Source organism: Ranitomeya variabilis, chromosome 1 (assembly GCF_051348905.1).
Source record: "Ranitomeya variabilis isolate aRanVar5 chromosome 1, aRanVar5.hap1, whole genome shotgun sequence".
NCBI lineage: Eukaryota > Metazoa > Chordata > Amphibia > Anura > Dendrobatidae > Ranitomeya > Ranitomeya variabilis.
Window position 1 is genome coordinate 785,010,959 of NC_135232.1, and position 17,582 is coordinate 785,028,540.

General features: G+C 42.7%; 1 protein-coding gene across 1 annotated transcript in view; it reads left to right on the forward strand.

Moving 5' to 3' along the window:
- Positions 1-17,582, forward strand: part of PIK3R2 (phosphoinositide-3-kinase regulatory subunit 2) — a 105,608-nt gene that overhangs the window by 32,994 nt on the left and 55,032 nt on the right. The gene's annotated exons all lie outside the window — the stretch shown is intronic.

The following is a 17,582-nucleotide window of genomic DNA, read 5'->3' on the forward strand; positions in this document are numbered from 1 at the left end:
TGCAGAGCACCAGGGAAACAAGCATGGTGCTCCCACTCATTCTGAACCTATGGTAAGTTGAATCACATTCTCATTATAAATGTCATAATTATATGATAAGTATGCACTAAGCTCCATCCCTCCATAACCCCACCCCCATATGACCAAAGCCCCGCCTCTGCCCCACTTCCACCGGGCCATGGAAAACTGGCCTTGCTTAAAGCCGGTCCCTGGTGCAAAAAAGGTTGGGGACCTCTGGTATAGAGATCCGATAGCTGCTATTGCTCAGGTGCCGGCGGCACCATCTTGCTGGAGAATACAAAAAAAAATTTCCTCCTCCAAGGTGGCGCCGCCGGCACCTGTGCAATAGCAGCTATCGAATCCCTTTAGTAGCACCATAACAGGTTACCCTCATGACCTATATAAGGAAAGAAACAAACAGTAACAGGACCCGACTGTTGACACCACCACCCTGCAGTGTTCTACCCTCTTCTAGAGATGACCGATGTAGAGAGGGGCTTTCCTTCTGGTCTTCTTCAACCACTTTTGGAAAAACTATTTTATATGCCTGGCTTTTAGGGATCTTCTGTTCTACCAGAGCTTGATTTAAGGGCCTTGCTCTTTGTGGCTGTGCTACCAGTGCTCATGGTAGATGGGCCAAGGAGTGGGCTAGGGGACAAGTTCTAAGCTACTACTTGCCTAATGGCCAGGGTCTGTTGGACCACCCCCTTTGAATATACCCCATAAAATAAATTTTATTATTAAATAGTTAATAGCTTTTAACTATTTAATAGTAAAATTTATTGTATGGGGTATATTATGATTTAGTCTGTGATTGGTTACCCTAGGGCAGTGGTCCCCAACCTTTCTGACCTTGAGAGCTACATTCAGCTCTGCAAGAGGGTCGAGAGCCACATCCAGCTCTTGCTCCCCTCACAGTAGTGGCAACCAAGCCCCCATTATGGGTATATTGATAAACAAAGCTTTTCCACACAAATCACCCTGAATCAGTATACCAAGATCCAGGGGTTCCCACCAAACCCCCATTCAGCATTCTTCCATCACTCCCAACACAATCACATTCAGCTTCAAGTACCTCCTCTGACCGGTAGTATCATCATGTCTCTAGCGTACCGTACTTAAATTATCTCTAAACCCCCAAGACCAGTAGAAGTGTACCCAAATCTGCTCTTCTGTGCAGAGCTACTCACAAATTTCACCATTTTGAGATGTGCTCTTCATACCCGTTTACTAAATCTGGAGCTAATGCACCAAGCTGGCAGACAGCCGCGAGCCACAATTCGCATGGCACCGCAAGCCACATGTGGCATGGGACCGCAAGCCACATGTGGCTCCTGAGCTACAGGTTGGGGACCCTTGCCCTAGGACAACAATTTGATTCAAGATTACCACCCCCTTTGAACTCTGATCAATATACAGTATATGTGAGTCATTCAGGCTGGAAGGTCTGGTCTCCAGCGTTTCATAGGATGACTTAAAACTACAGGGAGCTGAGGGCAGAGCTGGAGACTCTAAAAGCAGCTCTACTAAGGAGACGCAACATATTATCATCTTGAAATCTTGGCAAAAGTAATATTGTTTTGGACCAGGATTCTGCTATTTCTACTTCAGCAGTTCCTCTGAAAAGTTCAGGGAATCAAGCAGCGGACTTTCTAAGTTGGAAAGTGGAACGGGCCTTAGGCTTGTTTCAGGACGTGCTGCCATACTTCTGTAGACCAGGTAGAATAATGTGCACAAGTAGAAGTAAAGATCCAGCTCTGGTAAAAAAAAAAAAAAAAAAAATCCAGACTTTATTAGAAAATTTTAAAACAATGAAACAATGACATTGTCGTTACATACCATATAGGCATAGTTGGAGGTTTGGAAGGTGCAGAGGAATGTCAAACGCTTAGCACGTTTCGATCACTGTTTCACATTCCTCTACTCATTCAGTGTTTCACATTCCTCTGCACTTTCCAAACCTCCAACTATGCCTACATGATATGTCACGGCAATGCCATTGTTTTAAATGTTCTAGTAAAGCCTTGAAAGCCAGATCTTTTACTTATGCACTTTGCTTCCACGCCTGGCATAGACTGGATCCCATTCTCCGTTGCATGGAACCGTTTGGAAATTATACAAGGGTGAATATCATTTTACCACGTATGCTAGGTAGAATAATTCTTACTGCTTGTGAACTAGGTTATGTGAGGGTGTGTTTCTCTGAAACGTGACCTAATGTGTGGGTACATGTCCTTTCTGCAACAAGAATGCCTCGCTGTACCCAGTGCCATCCACTTTGTAGTACAAATTTAAGATAAGTTTTGTGTTCTTTCAAACAGACCAGCTTTTTTGGCTCCTACATCTGAAAATCCCATGCTAGAGGAATAGAATTTGAAATACAGTGCACCCAAATGCTGAAGTGTTTCCAAAAATGATAAACACTTAGATGCATTTATTTATTTAAATGAATGTGACGGTAACAAATTCAAATTCATATTTTTGCAACAGTGTTAATAATTATTACCATGTCAGATTACATCCAGTAAGTATGCGGGCTGATTGCCTGGCAGAGGATTATTCTCATTGCAAAGTGTAGCCTCTTGAGTTTGCCATAGATTTCCACCCTTTAAATCTATGGCAAGCTGCTAGACTCATGATCAAGAGTCCCGCTTCTGGCTCTGTGCATTGTTATAAGGAGCCATGTGAGAGGAGGCCACGTTGTACAGACGAATTGTAATATCCAAAGTTACATTTCTTTTCTGTAAAATCAGCGCATTGGGAACAATCTCATGGATATTAACAAGATAAAACATTTTGGTTATAGGGAACCTGTCACCAGGTTTGGCCGATATAAGATACGGCCACCGCCTTTCAGGCTTTATCTACAGCATTCTATAATGCTGTAGATAAGCCCCCGATCTGACCTGAAAGATAAGAAAAATTAACTTTTATTATACTCACCTGCAGGGGCAGTCCGGTCTGATGGGTGTCGCAGGTCCAGGTCTGGCGCCTTCCATCTTCTTCTGATCGCTGCCATCCTTCTTGTTTCATTGCTCCCCAGCATCGTGCTCCTGCACAGGCGTACTTATCTGCGCCTGCGTAGGAGCACGATGCTGGGGAGCGATGAAGCAAGCAGGAGGGCGGCGATCATAAGATGGGAGGCGCCGGACCTGCGGCACCCATCGGACCGGACTGTTCCCTCGGGTGAGTATAATAAAACGTATTTTTCTTATCTTTCAGGTCAGATCGGGGGGCTTATATAAAGCACGATAGAATGCTGTAGATAAGCCCTGAAAGGGGGTGCCCTATCTTATATTGGTCAAACCTGGTGACAGGTTCCCTTTAAGTTCAGTAATAGGCCACTGCCAAAGCTATTGAGATTTTTGGCACCTTCAAAATAATTAAATCAGGTTGCTAAATAAATTAAAGACTGGCATTTTGTACACCTGTATTAATGAATTCAGCGCATCTTGTCAGTGGCGTTTCTTACTTCGACAGAAATGTTGCTCCAGTCAGAGACTGGAGTAACGTTTGTCTTAAAGAAAACCTGACATCTGATGCATGCTGCCTGATCCAGGCGCAGCACGTATCGGGCAATATGAACTCAACCAGGTATGTCTGACTCTCTAAAACGCTGCTGCTCCTCAAAAAAGAACAACATACCGTACTTAAAAAGCTGCCTGGGACCAAGCCGCACTGTATACTAGTCGAACATGCTGGTCCCTGGTGGCTTCTCACTACCCGCTGGCCTGGTTTGACAGGTCTCTGCCTATCTGTCTAGATCAGGCAGCATGTATCAGCTGTCAAGTTCTCTTTAAAGAGAATCTGTCAGTAGGATCACCGGTTTTAAGTCGTCTGTATTGGTATATAGGTCATATTCCAAAGAAATCCACTTCTGGGCAGTGATCTCTCACACATCAGTTTTTTGCCATCACTCGCAATCCGTAGAATTTTGGAAAAAAAACGGATCCGGCGGCTAATGCCGCCTGATCCGTTTTTTTCTCATAGACTTGTATTAGCAACGGATTGTTATGGATGGCCTCACGTTTCATCCATCCTTCGCTGGATCCGTGAAAAAACGGACATAGTAGGGTTTTTTGTGTCCGTCGAAAAAACGGACAGCGACGGATCAGTCGCTATCCATCATTTTCTAGAATGGAAGCCTATGGGCACCGGATCTGTCGAATAACGGAATCCGGAGACAGATTCCGTTTTTTTAAACTGAACATGCTCCTTTTTTTTTTACTCTCCAATTAGCCGGATCAGCTAGTCGGATCAGGCAAAAAAACGGATCCGTCGCATCAGTTTTTCACAATCTGCGACGGATCCGTTTTTTTTCAAAATTTGACGGATTGTGACTGATGGTAAAAAAACTGATGTGTGGAAGGGGCCTAAATGGCAAAGTTGCAATTTTTTTTGCACAACTTTGCATTTGAAGGTGTATTAGGGCAGATTTCTGGCCTAAACACCATGATAAATCAGGACCAGTAGCTCAGATTTATTGTTGATTTTGCACTTTTTTCTGAAGTAGAAATAAAGACTTTATTTGTGCCTTATTCATTATTTGCACTTTTTTTTAAGTTCACTTTATATCTTTTTTTTAATTATTATTATTATTATGGGCATGGTTTTGGGAATCCAGATGTTTTCGCCTAGTAAATCAATTGTGACATTCGTAATTATTTGCAAAATGTTTGCACATTTATAACATATTGGAAGACAAAACCTGTAATTTGATTTTTGTGTGGACATATTACTAAAAAAAAAGGAAATAACGGTGAGAAATGAGGAAAAAAAAGAGCATCTTTAATGTTGCGCAAAATCATCAACCCGTGCTTGCCATTTTGAAGAAGTTGTTGCATAAGACTGCAACATTGGAACATGACAGAATGGTCTTCAGCTAACTATCTACAGTGGGGAAAATAAGTATTTAATACACTGCTGATTTTGCAAGTTTTCCCACCTACAAAGAATAGAGAGGTCTGTAATTTTTATCGTAGGTACATTTCAACTGTGAGAGACAGAATCTAAAAATAAAAACACAGAAAAGCACATTGCATGATTTTTTAAATAATTAAATTGCATTTTATTGCATGAAATACGGTAAGTATTTGATACAATAGAAGAAAAAAAAACTTAATATTTGGTACAGAAATCTTTGTTTACAATAAGAGGTTACAATAAGACGTTTCTTGTAGTTCTTGACCAAGCTTGTGCACAATGCAGCAGGGATTATAGCCCACTCCTCCATGCAGATCTTCTCCAGATCTTTCAGGTTTCAGTGCTGTAGCTGAGCAACATCCAAAGATTTTCTATTGGGTTCAGGTCTGGAAACTCATTAGGCCACTCTTCATCCATCCTCCTTTCAAAACGGTGCTGTCATCCAGTCCCCTTTGTAGAAAAGTACCCCCAAAGCATAGTGTTTCACCCACCATGCTTGACGGTTGGGACAGTGTTCTTGGGGTTGTACTCATCCTTCTTCTTCCTCCAAATACGACGAGTGAAGTTGATACCAAAAAGTTCTATTTTGGTCTCATCTGACCACATGATTTTCTCCCATGCCTTCTCTAGATCATCCGGATGGTCATTAGCAAACTTCAAATGGCCCTAAACATGTGCTAGCTTGAGCAGGGGGACCTCGCATGCCCTGCAGGATTTTAATCCAGGATAGCGTAGTGCATTACTAATTGAAATGTTTGAGACTGTGGTCCCAGCTCTTTTCAGGTCATTGACCAGAGCCTCCCATAGTTCTGGGCTGATTACTTGCCTTTCTCAGAATCATCCTTACTCCATGAAGCGAGCTCTCGCATGCAGCCCCAGAAAGTGGAAGATAGACAGTCATCCTGTGTTTCTTCCATGTGATAACACAACATTTTATCTTAATTTTTTAGTAAATGAGGAGGCATAGACTTTTATCTTTATGTTGACTCTTCTTGTAGGTTGAATTGATATTTGTAAATTGACGAATTGTTGTTCTTTACCTCTTATATCAGCTCCTACGCGTTATTGTACTGTTACCTTTGCAAAATAGGGATGCAGGGTCACTGAACAATATTTGCTGATTTGTTGATTACACAGTATACCAGACCATGCAGTTTGTTGACTTGCTAATATTGAAGGATAAACGAAATAATAAAACAATGCAAGTTAAACTCATCACCCCTTCCCCTTGACATCTGAATAATGGCTTGAAGAACACCCATCACTGAACCCATGGATACATTTGAGGAGGTCAGGATGTGGAGCCACCGGTCGCCTGAGCCCCATGCATGCTTTTGAGGAAACTAGGATTGGGACCCACCGGTCACTGGCCTTGTACCTCAATGGACTGTCCGCTTCCTAAGCTGGTCGTTACCTACTCTCTGTGCGTGCCACAGGTGGGTGTAATCGGCCCTGGAAGCTCTGAAGTCACAGTTGCTCTTATCCCGGTGAGTCAGCAGAAAGGTGAGCCTCTGTAATTTAGCACCACCACTCACCATTTTGCTGACTTGCCGGGATTAATTATGCCCGCCATGTCACTCACCGAGTACCATATTTGTAAGGGGCTGCAGATACTCACTGTATAACAATCAACCAGATCCATATTACATGCTGTAGGCAAGTATGAAAGGTGTATCGCAAATGCTTATTCTGTAACCCATCCTAGCCTTGTGCATGTCTTCAATTGTGTCCCTGGTGTCCTTAGAGAGCTCTTTGGTTTGCTGGTTTGTAGGTAATCAAATACTTATTTCATACAATAAAATGCAATATAATTATTTAAAAATCATACATATCTGATTTTCTGGTTTTTACTTTTAGATTCTGTCTCTCACAGTTGGTGTACCTATGATAAGAATTACAGACTTCTCCATTCTTTGTAGGTGGGAGAACTTTCAAAATCGGCAGCGTATCAAATTCTTTTTTTCCCATCCATTTGGCTTTTGAGCTAAATTTATGGAAAATGTAAAGTTTAGGCTACAGTGATATTTTATCATGAAAGTAGGGCATATAAGTAGAAGCATGCAATGGTGACTTCCTCATCTCAAACAATTTGATTCAAAAGCCAACAACAGTGGTCAGTATACCCCAACAAAAATGTCAATGTCTCAATAACTTGTCATGTGGCCTTGAACATCAATTACAGCTTGACAACGATATCTCATGCTGTTCACATGTCGAGTTATTGTCTACTGAGGTGTAGAATCTCACTCTTCTTAAAGGCTGGCCCTCAGGCCATTGAGGTGTGCATTAGTCACGTGCCTCTACATGGTGACTCAGCTGATACTCATAGGTTTGCTATGGGATTCAGGTCTGGAGAAAGTGCAGGCCACTCCATTTCTGGTATCCCAATTTCTACCCACCATTCTCTGATAATATGACCTCGATGAATTGGAGTATTGTCGTCCATGAAGATGAAATTAGGCCTGTGTTGTTCTTGTAGAGGCACAGTGACAGGATTAATGATAAGCAAGTAGTAGGGGCTTGCCACTGTACCTTTCACAAAGTGTATGGCAGTCATGTATTGACTAGACACTCCTGCCCACACTGTACCACCACCGAGGACTCATCTGGTGACAACAGTGGCTGATACATAGCGCTCTCCTTGACGTATCCAACATCATTGGCGGCCATTATTTCTGCTTGCAGTGAATAGACTTTCATCAGTGAATAGCACTTAGTTCCACTGGTCCCTTGTCCAGCGTAGATGCTTCCTGGCCCATGCAAGACGATGATGCCTGTCCCTGGTGGTGTGATCAGGTACTGTTCGAATGGTCTGATGTGACATTAGGGAAGCTTTTGCCTACCCTTAAATGTCCCTGGAGTTGTGTGGGATTCATCATCCGGTTTCAAAGGGCATTGTTCAAAATGAAATGGTCAACAGTGTCGGATGTGGCCAAAGGACATCTCCTTCTCTTCCTTTCCGTGACTATTCCAGTCTCTCTGTATCTCTGTTGCAACGCAATGATGACACTCTGTGATACTCTAAGGCCTCTTTCACATTTCCGTCAGTACGGGGCCGTCGCAAACCGTCGGCCCGACGGATGTTGTGCAAATAGTGGACAACATGGGCAGCGGATGCAGTTTTAAGACGCATCCGCTGCCCATTATGAGTTTCGGGGAGGAGGGGGCGGAGTTTTGGCTGCGCATGTGCGGTCGAAAATAGCATACTCGCCGCACAAAAAAAAAAAAGTTACATTGAACGTTTTTTTGTGACGACTGTCCGCCATTTACCGACGCATCCAGTGCCATGACGTATAGAACGTGTGTCCATACTTCGTGATGCGTCGGTAATACAACTCTATGTGCAAAAAACGCATCCTGCGGGCAAGTTTGCAGGATGCGTTTTTTGCACAGAACGACGCATTGCAACGTCTTTATAGAGACGGAAGTGTGAAAGTAGCCTAAGCTCAGAGGCCACTTCTGTGAAGAGCTTCGTGCTTGAAGCCTTGCAATGGCAAGGTACTGTTGATTAATTACTAGTTGTCATCTCGGTCGTAAGAAGTCAAAATGTGAACAGCATGATGTGGAGGACTGTTTAAATACTATTCTAATGGAACCCCGAAACTTATTGGTCGATTCATGGATCAAGCACTTGTGAATTTTGCCATTAAGCTCCTTGTTAGAGAACAATAAGTTGTGCAAAACGAACTGAAATGGTTAACAATTGGACATGTGCATTCAAAAGTTTAGAGAAGGTCTGGATCCCAGAAACTCACTCAGCTTTTATGCACACACACTGATTACAAGCAAAGAGGTCACAGGTGAGGATGATACCTTTAGGGTATGTGCACACGTTCAGGATTTCTTGCAGAAATTTCCTGAAGAAAACCGGAAATTTTCTGCAAGAAATCCGCATTTTTTTTTTTGCGTTTTTTTTCCGTTTTTTTCGCGTTTTTTTTAGCATTCTGCAAGCGTAATTAGCTTGCAGAATGCTAAAGTTTTCCAAGCGATCTGTAGCATCGCTTGGAAAACTGACTGACAGGTTGGTCACACTTGTCAAACATAGCGTTTGACAAGTGTGACCAACTTTTTACTATAGATGCAGCTTATGCCGCATCTATAGTAAAAGATAGAATGTTTAAAAATAATAAAAAAAATAAAAAAATGCTTATACTCACCCAGACATCTCCTCACCGGCGTCCGGCTCCTCTTCCTATAGCTGGTCTGTGCACACAGGACCTAGCGTGACGTCACGGCTCACGACCAATCACAGGGCAGTGACGTCATCGGCAGGGTCCTTCACCGCACACCAGCTACAGGAACCGAACGGCAGCGTGCAGCGGTGAGGCGGGAAGACTGCGCGGGACATCGAGGGTGAGTATAGGACTATTTTTTATTTTAATTCTTATTTTTTGACCACTTATATGGTGCCCAGTGCGTGGAGGAGAGTCTCCTCTCCTCCACCCTGGGTACCAACCGCACATAATCTGCTTACTTCCCGCATGGTGTGCACAGCCCCGTGCGGGAAGTAAGCAGATCAATGGACTCCTAGGTGTGCGGAATCCCCTGCAATTCCGCATTTTAATGAACATGTTGCTTTTTTTTCCGCGATGCGATTTTTTCGCGGAAAAAAAGGCTACATTTGCACAAAAAATGCGGAATACCTTGTAAATAATAGGAGGCATATGTTAGCGTTTTTTTCGAGTTTTTATCACGTTTTTATAGCGAAAAAACGCGAAAAAAACGCTAAAAATCCTGAACGTGTGCACATGGCCTTAGGCTATGTGCACACGTCAGGATTTTGTCAGGCTTTTTCCTCAGGTTTTGTAGACAAAACCAGGAGTGGAACAATTAGAGGAAAAGTATAATAGAAACATATGCACCACTTCTGCATTTATCACCCACTCCTGGTTTTGGCTACAAAACCTGAGGAAAAATCTTGACAAAATCTTGACAAAATCCTGACGTGTGCACATAGCCTAAATAGCCATTCAACCCCATTTGTCAACTTCTGTGCATGCTATCAGGCCAAAATCACCAGGGTATAAACAGGGTAGAACTTTTGATCAGGGTCATTTGGATGTTTTGGGTTGTCAGTATGATTTAAAAAGAGAAAACACAGTAGTTTGACAATAAATGGCTTCACCTAACCACTAACCATGAGTGGAGAAAAATGTTTTGGTGTTATCATTCATGTTCTCTGAAAAAAGGCCAAGAAAGCAAAAATTCTGCCCGGGTATGTAAACTTTTGAGCACAACTGTATTGTCATATCTCCGCAAATGATTAATCTGCCCCTTTGGGCTCTGTATGGTGGTTCTCTGTCCCGCCTTATGTAACCTGTTAACTTGTTTGGATGGGAATGAAGCGCTTATCAATAATAAACCAATGAGATGTGTCAACTTCTGAATTCTGAGTTACATTATCTACAAAGACTAAGGGTATGTTTACACGGTCTGGAAGCTCTGCGCTTTGGACACAGCGGATACCCCACTCCGCCCAAAGCATCCCCCCTGTTGTACGCGCGATGATCCCAGATGTGTTCATTGATAACGTGGAATCACCGCATCGTATTCATAGACCGGGTTATTTATCTTGCAGAAACGGGGCATCTCTGCAAGATAAATAGACATGTTGCGGTCGGTAAAGATGCGCCGCATGTCCGGATACACAGGGCTGCGGAATGCAGCCCTGCACGCATAGTGGAGACGGAACTTCATAAAATCCCCTCCATTATGCTGTAAACATCTGGACGCTGTGTCCAATCCACAGCAAATCCTGGTGTAATACGCCCCATGGAAACATACCCTTATAATTCCCATTGATTTGATTATTAATTCACCACATCATTCTGCAATTTTGTCTTAAATGCCGTAGGCTATTTCTTATAACTACAGTAAGCGATACGTTTTGTAGTTTAGGATTGAACCCTTTTGTATTATGGACACTGAACATTAAAAGAAGTCTGTCGGGAGACTCAACCCTCCTAAGCCATCTATGTAGCCATGTAGGTCATAAAAAGTTGAATAAAATGATACCTTGTATCATAAAGAAAAATTTGAATCCATAAAACATCTCTGGAGAAGGACATATCACCCTCACATTGGACATTGAGATTATTATCGGTGGGGAATAGAAAAAGATAATTCTAACTGGGGAAGTGGGAGGGGGCTGACATTGAAATAGGGGCCTCCTGCAGTGTACATGCAATTACAAGGAAACCTGCCAAAAATACTAAAATTCATATGCACAGAGCCAGAGAAATACAAGGGCTTCATCTGATCAAAGCATGGCTCCCCAGGCCTTTTGAGGCCAGTAGTCATTGATGAATATTGGGATTTCCATTGATCCGATATTTATAGGAGATATATTTTCGGTGTCATAGCGAAGTGACGAATATAACACATTCATTCACATCACCGGAAAGCCAAGAGAACCCCTCCAACTTAACATTTGTCCAATAGATGGTGCTGTCCATGCCATGTTTCATCTCTATAGACCAGTAAAATCGCAATAAGAAACATGACTACAATATATACCACATGGAGCCTCTGGGGGCGAAGATATCCTGTAAGTTGGGGATCTCATAAAATTCGGGAAGACCCAGAACCAGCCCCCACATGAGCTCACCAAGGGAAGGTATGTGAGAGTAACCTTGATCAAATAAAAAGCAGAAGTTGGGTCTGGTCATTTGTCTGTCCTGGACGGTACAGCTTGCTGTGGTTTCTGTCCGCTTTCCTAAGGAGTACCACCCTACACTAAGCTCTGACCCATTTCCGTGACATTAGATTTAGTAATTTCCTTTTGTCTTATGTAATTGTATATACTGTATTGTTTTGTTATGAGCTGGAAACGGAGGTGTATATACCATACCCTCACTGTGAATTCCCCAATAACTGGCCTAGTAGTGGAAGCGGCCACCTCCATAGATCGTCTGTCAATTGCTAATTGTCCTGACGATTGGATGCAGCAGATGTCCATCCCCCATGCCAAACTAGTAACAGTGGGATCTGCGTGATCTCCCCCGTGTCATCTCAGACAACTGGTGGCAGCAGTGAGATCTGCGTCTTACACCCCCACTTTACCAACTCTTTCAGCTGCGTCCCTTTGACACCTTCATATCTGAGATCTGATATTTTATGGCAGAGAAATCCGAGTTTTTATTAATGTGTACATGAGCTGTTAAGATCTATGGGCCTGACACAAATCTCCCTGATGATCTGTCTTCACAGCTTATTTTCCATGAAAGGGAGAGAGACATGTAATGACCGACAGTCTGTTCTCCTGTATGTCTTACACTGGTAACTTCCCCTTTCATGTAAAATAAGCTCTGGAGGCAGATTCTCAAAGAGATCTATGTCCTGCCCACAGATCTTAACAGCTCATTTACATATTAAGAAAAACAAGTATTTCTCTGGAAAAGAACATTGGATCGCAGGTATCATTTTATCCAGCTTCCTTTGACCTACAATAGACGGCTTAAGAGGGTTGATCGTATTGAGAAATTCCTTTTAATATATTTATGCCTTTAGAGTTCAACAATCTAAAATCCTATCAAGATGAATTAGCTCACCCTGATGAAATTTAAAAACTGGTGTTTTTTTTTTTTTTTTAGACTATAGAAATATTTCTGCAGCAAACATGTAGTTTTTACTTTTCCATCCAGGAATAAATGTACAAACACTGTAAGCTGACATAGAATGCTGCAAGTTCCTTACAGAAGACTTGCTACAGTGTAGGATCAATATCTGTAGCAACTTAAGGGAACCTGTCAGCAGGATTGTGCACAGTAACTACAGACAGTGTCAGGTTGGTGCCGTTATACTGATTAAAATGATACATTGGTTGATGAAATCCGTCTTGTGGTTGTTTAATCTTTGTTTTCAGTTAAACAACCACAAGGCAGATTTCATCAACCAAGGTAACATATTAATCAGTATAACGGTGCTGACCTGACACTGTCTGTAGTTACTGTGCACAATCCTGCTCACAGGTTCCCTTTAAAGATATTCCTAAGCTTTTTTTTTTTTTTTTTTTTTCAAAATCCAACTAAAAAAAAACTAAACTAGATGTCCAACTATAAAGTAGAACTGGGAATACAGAGTGCCCAGACGGTACTTATCTAAGAAACACATTTTTTATTCTAGAGGGTTTTCACTTTTATGTAAGGTTATTAGTTAGATAGGTGGTCATTCTGATATATTTTCTCCAGCTTTGCTATTGGATTTTAAAAGGTTTTCCTGAGATGGCCATTTATCACCTATTCGCAGAGTGTTTGCTGAGGCACCCAATTTCTTGGTCCCAAAACAGTGACTAAATCCGGGATCTCAAGGCCATGTTCCTCCTCACTCCATGACCACGCTTAATATGGGTGTGAATGGAGTGGTAGTCGGGCATATGTGCTGCTTTGATTAGTATCTTTGGGCTGTAGAGAAACAGACGAACACCATACTTGTCAGTCTCCAACGGTCCCATATAAGTTGGCTAGAGCAATTGGGCGCATGTTTGACTCGCTCTATTCACACACCTAATCAGTGCGGTTATGGAGTGAGGTGGGCTGCGGATGGCATTCTAGGGATAGGTGGGAATCTCTGTGCATAAAAGGTCCATGTTGGGAACACCCATTTTATCTGCAGCTACATCTGCAATCTATAGGTTTATGTTTCAGCTTGTGCAATCTTGTAGACAGCAGGACAAAATGCCTCCTTGTATCTCAGGCCTATAGCTTGTTACATGTCACTTTCCTGTATGTTTCCTGGGTGTTCTTGGAAGGGGCAGAGTATTGTGCATCTGGCATTTTGCAGTCCTATCTAAAATGTGTTGTTTTCAGGATGTTTAGCAGTTTGGACGCAGCAGATGATTGTATTCCCAAATGAATGGCCAATCTCTGGATGATCTTGTTCTAGAGTCTGTGGCATTTGAATGGGTATTAGGTGAGGGTTGTATACATCTATTTCTGCACGAAGCTGTTGACTGCCCAACTAGTACATTTTTAAGGTTACAGCTGTCAAATTGTCACCACCTCAAGCCCAAATTGGCACCTGTATATTCGACCATTTTGCCATCCGGCATATATGCCCATCGTTTCATTAGCTTCTTATGTGGCAGCTTTGGAGAGGGGGACGCTACGAGGGGCCCTCACTGTCTGTTAGTGCGAGTGCATAGCTTTCTTTTTCTGTGACTTGCAGTAAGTGCCTCTGGTCTTGTAGAGGTTAAATGGATTTGGTCATTTAGAAACTGTCTTGGAGTGCAGACATCTGGTGTGTGTTATGCCGGGGACGTCCTTCGGCACCTAATACATTTCTCTGCAGCATCCATGTTCTGTTCCCATGGATATACTTTCCCTCTCCTTGCATGCGGTCCTGCTGGGAAGAACTGTTGGGTTATCCGTATATATGTTGTGTTATCTGCACGCCATTCTTTTTGTTACATCCCTTCAGAGCTAGGTCATGTGTAGCTTGTGGTTAACCACTTAATGCAGTCCGTCCTGGCAGAAAGGTATTTAATAAATATGCCAGGCCCGCTATAAATTAGTAAGACATCACTATCAATTTTGTTTTTGTGGCCATGTGACACCTTTTGTAAACTGTTGGGCCATAGGTCACATCTGTCAAGAAACCAAGAGCTGTGTTCCATGGGAACATTCAACTTGAAAGACTTGTCAGTTCAGGGGGTGAAATAAATAATTCCAGTATCGTTAACCATTTTAGTACTGTGTGGGTGGAAGCCTCGGTGTGTGTGACTTTTTTTCACAATGCTTTGTGGAATTACCAAAAGCCTTCATGTTTCTTCAAGATGTCGTCTATTGGCAGTAGGGTAGCTAAGTGGTTAGCCCAAGAGTCTGGTTCCTGACATAGGGCTGCATCTGCATGGAGTATGCATGTCTTTTCAATGTTTTCATCTGAAGACTTGAGTAAGGGAATACAGTGTTTGCACAACGCCACACAATGTTGCTTAGGATAAATATAAAATTTGTGCAGCTTTTTTTTCACCCCTTCATAGGGTTCTTTTATTGCCACTGCATTGTTAAAATACATAGAAAATGGACTTTTCTATTTTTTTTAATAATAATATCCCCTCCTCCAAAGACCTCCGTTCCCAAAAATCAGCTGATTAATGCAAGCCCGGCTGCTGAAGCCCTTCTCGGTCAGCTGGTATTGCCAGGAGAAGCTGTAGTAATTTGGGCAGCCTCTATCAAGTGAATGGGTCATCTCTGTTGATTTTTAGTTACCGTAATACTTGTATTCTCTATGAACTAACAATTCAGAAGCTTATTTTCTTAGATCACTGCACTTTGCTGTTCTTCTGTTACTCCTACTAGAAATGTACAAATAATTTGCCAACTGGGTTACCATTCCTTTTGCCGAAGGGATGTCTTTCATTGTCCCCACTGACTGGACACAGTCGGATTGTGCAGGCACACAACTTCAATTGGTTATACCCTGTTGTTAAGCTATTCCTCAGTTTCTTATAGGAGTAACAGAGGAACATGACAAAGCAAAAGCACGAAAAAGAGGTGCCGGGGAACTTTTCTTCTTTTTTAGAAGGACAGGTACTCTTTAAAATGGGCATGAGTGGTGGCAAGTCCTCTTCAAGTCAACTCTGGCCAGAGACCATGTGTGGTGGACAGTGATTGTCATTTGTCCACTGAAGGCCATTGAACGTACCTTTAGCGCAAACCTTTCACTGCATGACATAGTAATTCTGCTGTCTGACTGTTCCGGGCCACTAAAGTGTTAAGGCCTTTCCTGTCAGACCACTGTCGGGAGAGGATTTCATTCAGGGCTAAATTGCTGTAAATTCTCAGTTTCTTCATCTCCAGAGACAGGAGTAGGAATTTTCAACTAGCAGATGTGACCTACAAACTGCATCTTGTTGAACATCTACCTTCTATTCATTGCACAGCATCCTGCCCTGTTTCTTTCCACTAATCCACTGTAATGTATTGTTATAGCAGTAGTAAATTCCGTCTTAGGCAATGTGACCCTTGAGTAATGCAGTACAAAATTGCATAAACCAATATTGTGTCAGAGTAACAAATGCTACACTGTTAAGTACACATTGTTAAATTGAGCCTGATTAGGCTGGTATACTTTGAAAATCTTTTTGAATAATTACCATATATAATTATTTCTGAAAGTTTACACTGAATCTCCTATCTAGCCTAATTGACATTTTCTCAGTATCCCTCCTACCTACTGCAGACACCTTGGGCAATGTGCACACAGTGCGTTTTTTATGCGTTTCCTCCGCGCAGAAATGGGCCAAAAACGCTATGGAATCCCTTTGCAAGCTTATTCAGTGACAATCCTGAAGTGTTGTGCACATGATCAGTAATTTTCCTCAAGTATTTGCAATGTGTTTTTTTTTTTTCTGCAGCATGTCAATTCTTTTTGTGTTTCTGCAGCGTTTTATTACCCATTGGCTTCAATTGAGTCAGTAAAATCCGCAGCAAAAACGCAGGTATAAAAATGTTTGCGGATTTGCTCAGTTTTTGTTTTGCGTTTTACCGGCTTCCTTTGGTGTTTCCCACGCTGTCATCAGCTCAGGTGCTCTCACGTACAGCACCGCTGCGTGAGAAGTTTCCCACGCAACAGTGGTGCCATAAGGGAGAGCATCGGAGCTGATGAACTCCGGTGAACTCTCACGGCAGCTCATTGATACACTGCAGGAGCAATTACCTCCTGTCAGTGTATCCCCCGGCTGTCTTTGAGAGCAGTCACAAAGTCTGGTCCCTCCCAGACTGAAAATATCCCTGGCCCCTTCCTAGGTTATTAGTATCAGCACTCAGTTGTCTGCCTAGCCTTTGCTGGTTAGATTTTATAGGGGGAACGTACGTCTATTTTTTCCACAGTAAGCTAGCCAGTAAAGGCTAAGCAAACAGCTGTGAGCTGATATTAATAGCCTGGGAAGCTTTATGGCTATTAGCTCCTTCCCAGAATGTTAACATCAGCTGTCGGCTTTCCCTCTGCTGGTTATTAAAATTATGCGGGAGCCCACGCAATTTTTTTTTCATATTTTTTTTCTTTAAAATTAACAGTTGCTGTCTGGTTACAGCCTATGTATGTTTGTTCTTTTAACGCTCTTACATAGGCTGGTGACTGTATGTGTGTGTTTGTGTTTACTTATCGGTTGGTAATGAGGGTGTCAGGCTGACACTTTTTCATTACTAAAGGCCCCGTCTCACATAGCGATTTACCAACGATCACGACCAGCGATACCACCTGGCCGTGATCGTTGGTAAGTCGTTGTGTGGTCGCTGGGGAGCTGTCACACAGACAGCTCTCTCCAGCGACCATCGATCAGGGGAACGACTTCGGCATCGTTGAAACTGTCTTCAACGATGCCGAAGTCCCCCTGCAGCACCCGGGTAACCAGGGTAAACATCGGGTTACTAAGCGCAGGGCCGCGCTTAGTAACCCGATGTTTACCCTGGTTACCAGCGTAAATGTAAAAAAAAAAAAAAACGTACATACTCGCCTTCTGATGTCCGTCAGGTCCCTTGCCGTCTGCTTCCTGCTCTGACAGTGCCGCCGTACAGTGAGAGCAGAGCGCAGCGGTGACGTCACTGCTGTGATCTGCTCTCACTTTACGGCCGGCGCTCACAGTCAGAGCAGGAAGCAGACGGCAAGGGACCTGACGGACATCAGAAGGCGAGTATGTACGGTTTTTTTTTTTTACA